Genomic DNA, 6,000 nt, shown 5'->3' with positions numbered 1-6,000 from the left:
ACGATGCGGGCACAATTGTCTCCCGCTCGAGTCGAGACTATTCTAAACACCCTGAACAATGTCAGGCTAGGCCAAGATTGCACTGTGCTTCAGTATCAAAAAATGTTAGGTCTCATGGCATCAGCATCCTCGGTAATCCCTATGGGCCTGCTGCATATGAGACCGTTTCAGTTGTGGCTCAAAGCCAGGGGGTTTCATCCAAGGGCCAAACCCCTGAGGCAAATAAGGGTCATACCCTATCTGTGTGGCTCAGACCCCGGTTCCTCACCCTGGGTCCCACGCTAGGGGCACCATGTCGTCGCAGATTGCTAACGACAGATGCCTCCCTGATGGGCTGGGGAGCGGTCTTAGATGGCCGTCCAGCCCAAGGGGAATGGGAGGGCCATCAGCTCGTCTGGCACATCAACTGCCTAGAGCTGATGGCTGTATTTCTGGCCCTGAAATACTTTCTCCAGCAGCTGAGAGGCTGCCATGTCCTAGTGCGGATGGACAACACCACAGCAGTCTCTTATATAAATCGCCAGGGAGGTCTGCGTTCACGCCATCTAAACAAGATAGCGCGACAGATTTTCCTCTGGGCCCAGGACAAGTTCCTGTCACTGAGGGCAGTGTACATTCCTGGGTACCAGAATGTGGGAGCGGATTTACTGTCCAGACAGAAACTACTGAGCGGGGAGTGGAAACTTCACCCCGACATAGTCAAACAGATATGGCTGAGATTCTACGAGGCGGAGGTGGACCTCTTCGCCTCCCATCAGACAGCGCAATGTCCCCTTTACTTCTCTCTGAGTCACCCAGCCCTCCTAGGTCTGGATGCGATGGCACATACATGGCCTTCGATGCGCCTGTATGCCTTTCCTCCAGTTGCTCTGCTCCCGGGAGTTCTAGCCAGGGTTCGCCAACAAGGGATTCGCCTCTTACTGATAGCGCCACGTTGGCCGAACAGAATATGGTTCTCGGAGATAATATCTCTCCTCGACGGCTCGCCCTGGGCGATACCGAGCAGGAGGGACCTTCTGTCTCAGGCGCAGGGGACAATATTTCATCCCCGGCCAGAGATGTGGAATCTTCATGTTTGGCCCCTGAGGGGAACCAACTGAGGGACACAGGGCTTTCACCTCAAGTTATCAAGACTATTTTAAATGCTAGAGCTCCCTCTACTAGAGCAAGTTATGCCAACAAATGGGGTGTCTTTGAAAGATGGTGTACTGCACACAATGCAATGGAAAAGTTATCGACGGGTACATGCCCCGCCACTCTCAGGGTTTATGTGGCCGCTCTCTCGGCTTGCCACGCTCTGATCGACGGTGTGCCTTTGGGCAAGCATGTCCTGCTCTCTCGCTTCGTTCGAGGAGCTAGGCGGCTTAAGCCCCTTCTAGAACCAAGATCCCTTCATGGGACCTAGCAATAGTCCTAGAGGGCCTGGTTGAGACCCCCTTTGAACCGTTAGAGTCAGTTTCTGACAAGCTGTTAACTCTGAAAATGGTTTTTCTTATGGCTATAACTTCTCTGAAAAGAATTGGGGATTTGCAGGCTCTGTCCATTGTGCCATCCTGCTTAGACTTTGCCCCAGGTATGGTGAAAGCTATTTTGCATCCTCATCCTGACTATCTGCCTAAGGTTCCTTTCTCGAACTTGCATCCGGTCACTCTTGAAGCCTTCTGCCCTCCGCCATTCACAACGCCGGAGCAGTAGAGACTTCATAGACTGTGTCCAGTCCGTGCTCTTCAGACTTATGTCCACCGCACTAGCCAGTGGCGTAAGTCAGAGCAACTATTTGTTTGAACTATTTGAAACAGACCATGTCACATTGGGTGAGAGATGCTATTGCCCTTGCCTATGAGGCGCATGGTCACACTTCGCCAACGGGCATCAGGGCTCATTCCACCAGGGGGGTTGCCTCTTCTAGAGCTTTGGCGGGGGGCGCCCCCTTACAAAATGTTTGTGATGCGGCAGGTTGGTCCTCTCCGCACACATTCATAAGGTTTTATAGTTTGGATGTTCATGTCACTCCGGGCTCTCATGTCCTTGAGTCTACGTCACAAGCTAGTGTCTGAGACTCTCTGTGCTTGTGACACACTTCACAGCCAGGGGGTCCGGACACACAGTGCGGCGGCGTGGGTATTCTCGTTCCCATAGCGCTGAATAAAGCGCAGCTTAGAGTGTAGCCTTTGAAAGGGAACGCCCCGGGTTACTTCACTGTAACCCTGTTCCCTGAAAAGGCGGGAACGAGAAGCTGCGCTTCTTTGCCGCACTGAGATGTCCCTGGACTGCTCTTCAGACAAAATATCTGCTGATGCACAGGTGGCACATCTAATTATAGCCTCGCTACGACACATTCCAATGACGTCACACAAGGCTATAAATATAGGTCAATTTCATTGACGTTGTTTTACACATATATTCACAGCTGGTCACGACTAAAGACGTTCCCATAGTGCTGAATAAAGCGCAGCTTCTCGTTCCCGCCTTTTCAGGGAACAGGGTTACAGTGAAGTAACCCGGGGCATTCTTCTGGAAGGTTCTTCTCTCTCCACAGAGAAATGCTGGTCACAAATCTTGGTCACTTCCTGACTAAGGCTCTTCTCTCCCGATTGCTCAGTTTGGCTAGGCAGCCCACTCTAGGAAGAGTCCTGGTGGTTCAAAACTTCTTCTATTTACGGATGACAGAGGCCACTGTACTCATTGGGACCTTCAATGCTTCCCCAGATCTGTGCCTGATACAATCCTGTCTCAGAGGTCTACAGACAATTCCTTGGACTTCTTGGCTTGGTTTGTGCTCTGATATGCACTGTTAACTAGTGATGTGACGTTTGACACCGAGGCTTCGAAGCTTGTATCAAAAAAGTGAAACATCTCACATTGAAGCACTACATCAGAGCTTGATTTGTTTTGCCATAACCACGTTATCGGTGACGTCCGAAGCTTCCTTTTCGCACACAACCACGTGACTGCTTCTTATTCTGATTCACATAATGTGAACTTGCGCAGATGTGAAGTGTCATTTGCTTTTTAGCAAAAGAATATGTCATAATATGAATAAATATTTACATGTGTTCAGTTTGTATTTATTCCCAGTTCATACTTAATTTTATGACAATCATTTATTTTGATAATATGCAAAAGCTCAACTATTTTTCCCCCCAAAATTTGTTCAGACTCATTTATTCAAATTAAGTAAAATGACACGTGAAAGACTTTTTTATGTATAATAATAATTTACATTGTTTTATACAATTTCATAGCACAACTGATTTATTACATGAAACTGAAATAGCTGGGTTGTCTGTGATGCAAAGGCAGTTTTTTCCACCTTTTGACCACAAGATGTCGTTAGTTTGCACTGTGTTGAAATCCGCCAGAATCCGTGGAGCTCTGCATTTGGTCTGGTCTTCTGTCACATTACAGATGGAAGCAGACAGGAAAGTAACACAAACACACTCTTTATTTAGATTTAGAGACACAGATCTGGACAGAGGTGAAGTATGGTGAGTATTGTGCTGAAAGCACATTAAATGGTGACAGGCGGATGGTAGCAGACACAAGACGGGTCACAGGTAAGTAGCAGGTAGGTATCTCTGGTGAGCATTACTGGCTGGGTCATGGAGCTTGTCATGGACAAGACCAGACAACTGTGGTGAAGATGGTGACTGCTTATATAGAGAGTGCTGATGAGTGTTAACGAGGGTGATGATTGATGAGTGAGTACAGGTGTAAAACAGGTGGAAAGTTGGGAAATGTAGTGCGGGTATGGTGACTGAGCTAGTAGCTGTGACAATACTCATTAACTAATTCATCATTAAATAGTATCAGTACCTTTAAAATAATATCATCATCCAATAGTCATCCAAGGTTAAGTCCTTTGCTTAATTCTTATCTCTTCATTTAAGGTGCAACCTTACTCAACATTTTGATTAAAAAGTTCCTAATTAAATAAACTATACAGTGTTCACAATACCAGTCTCCAAAACACCACTTCTACAGACCTTACAATTATCTGATACTATGGGTGTAGCTGTACATGTATTCGTCCATACAGTCAGTCATTGGTGCATAGAGTCAGACAACGAATACAATCAGTCAAAGGTGATCCACACTCCAATTCAGAAGGGGTAATGCAGCACTGTTTGCTAACCGCCATAACAGGAAAAAAAGCAGCAGAAGAAGAACAGCGCATACGCGAATGACTTGAGCGCTTGAAAACAAATCCTATAGATCCCATCAAATGTGTCTTTCTGAGCTCATAGACAAATGAGAATACTTTGAAAGGCTTGCACATTCAACTGTGCATGAAACAGAGTGAAACACAGAAAATTAAGTATAGGAGGGTTGGGCTTAAGCTTTGAATGTTTAAATAAAGTTTAAGTGAAGCAAACTGTAACACTCCTAATGCACAAGTTTTATTTTTCATTATTCCATTTATTTTGTACTTTTATAACAAGAGATGCTTTTCAGATTTGTAGCTGATTGTGACCAAATACCTTTTGTTTTGTTTTTATCAGCCCTGCAATAAAAAAACATGACCTATACAAGAGTTCATTCTGTTTAATGTTTTTAGTGCGTAATGCACTATAGGAGGCTGTACTGTACTAACTAGGGCAATAATGTCGCTAGATGAAACAAACTGTGATTTGCACTAGTGTCTGTTCAAAATAAAATAAAAGAAACCTAGCACTGTGGACTTGTTCCATCTGGTAACACTATAGTTTAGGGTCGAATTCTCACTATTAACTAGTTGCTTATTAGCATGCATTTTACTAGGATATTGGCTGTTACTTATAAAGCACATATTAATGCCTTATTCTGCATGACCATATCCTACATCTCATAGTCCTACACAATACCTAAACTTAAGAACTACTTTACTAACTATTAATAAGCAGTAATTAGGGATTTCATAGTTAATAATTAAGTTAGCATACCTTCTTAGTAAATAGTTGGTTAATAGTAAGAATTAGACCCTAAACTAAAGTGTGACCATTTTTCCCATTGTACCGAAATCGTACCGTACTGTGACCCCAAAACCAAGGTATGTACAGAACCGTGACTTCTGTGAACCATTATCAGTGTTGGGGGGTAATAAGGGGGTAACTTGGGTTATGTAATCAGATTACCTTTTCAAGTTACTAGTAAAGTAACACATTACTTTTTCAATTTACAACAAAATATCTAAGTTACTTTTTCACATTTATTGCCTAACAGCTCTCCTGTCCACATTTTGAGAGAAATAAAGTGCAGAGGTGTTGTGTGTGCTGTATGAACAGTGAAATTCAATCCCAGAATTTTACGCAAACCTGTAATAATTAAATAAATTAAATTAAACAAAAATACTTTATGTATTTAATCTCACTTTATTAACCAATGTCTTTGCAGCCTTGTCTGTGTTGTCTTTGTTTAATGTTTCTATGTTTGTGTTGTGTCTGAGCACATGGCTTTGTCAGTTTTTGTCCCTGCCTCCTTGTTTCTAGTTACCATGCCCTCTTGTTTAGTCATTGTTCAGTCCTCGTTTGTTTCAGTGTTGTCACCTGTTCCTCGTGTTCTTTGCTCCCTTTATATTGTGCCCACTTTTCCCTACTGTACAGGCGTAAATATGCATTTCCTTGAGGCTTGTTCATTTCACTTTTGCCCAGGTGAGAAAAAGTAACACAATGTAACGCATTACTTTTCATAAAAAATTAACCAAGTAACACCCTTGAAACTGTGAAACTGCAAAACTTGAAAGTTGAACGTGTGATTTGTTGGTAAAATTGCAGTTTTCTGATTGCTTGATTGTGAAAAATATATTCAACTGAACTGCATCCAGTTTTTTGTGTCATGATTTAAAGTGTTGTGTTTTCACTAATTCCATGTAACTGGTGGTATATTTTATACCTGGTTATAGGCTGAATCCCATCTGGTGCCCGAATTTTATTTAGTTAAAAAAAAAAAAAAATTGGAAAGATTATTTTGGACGGGCGCCACCATTACAAACACAATACTGTAATGCATTACTTTTAAAAG

The sequence above is a fragment of the Megalobrama amblycephala genome, unplaced genomic scaffold (assembly GCF_018812025.1).
Source record: "Megalobrama amblycephala isolate DHTTF-2021 unplaced genomic scaffold, ASM1881202v1 scaffold199, whole genome shotgun sequence".
Classification (NCBI taxonomy): domain Eukaryota; kingdom Metazoa; phylum Chordata; class Actinopteri; order Cypriniformes; family Xenocyprididae; genus Megalobrama; species Megalobrama amblycephala.
This window is presented reverse-complemented; position numbering follows the sequence as displayed.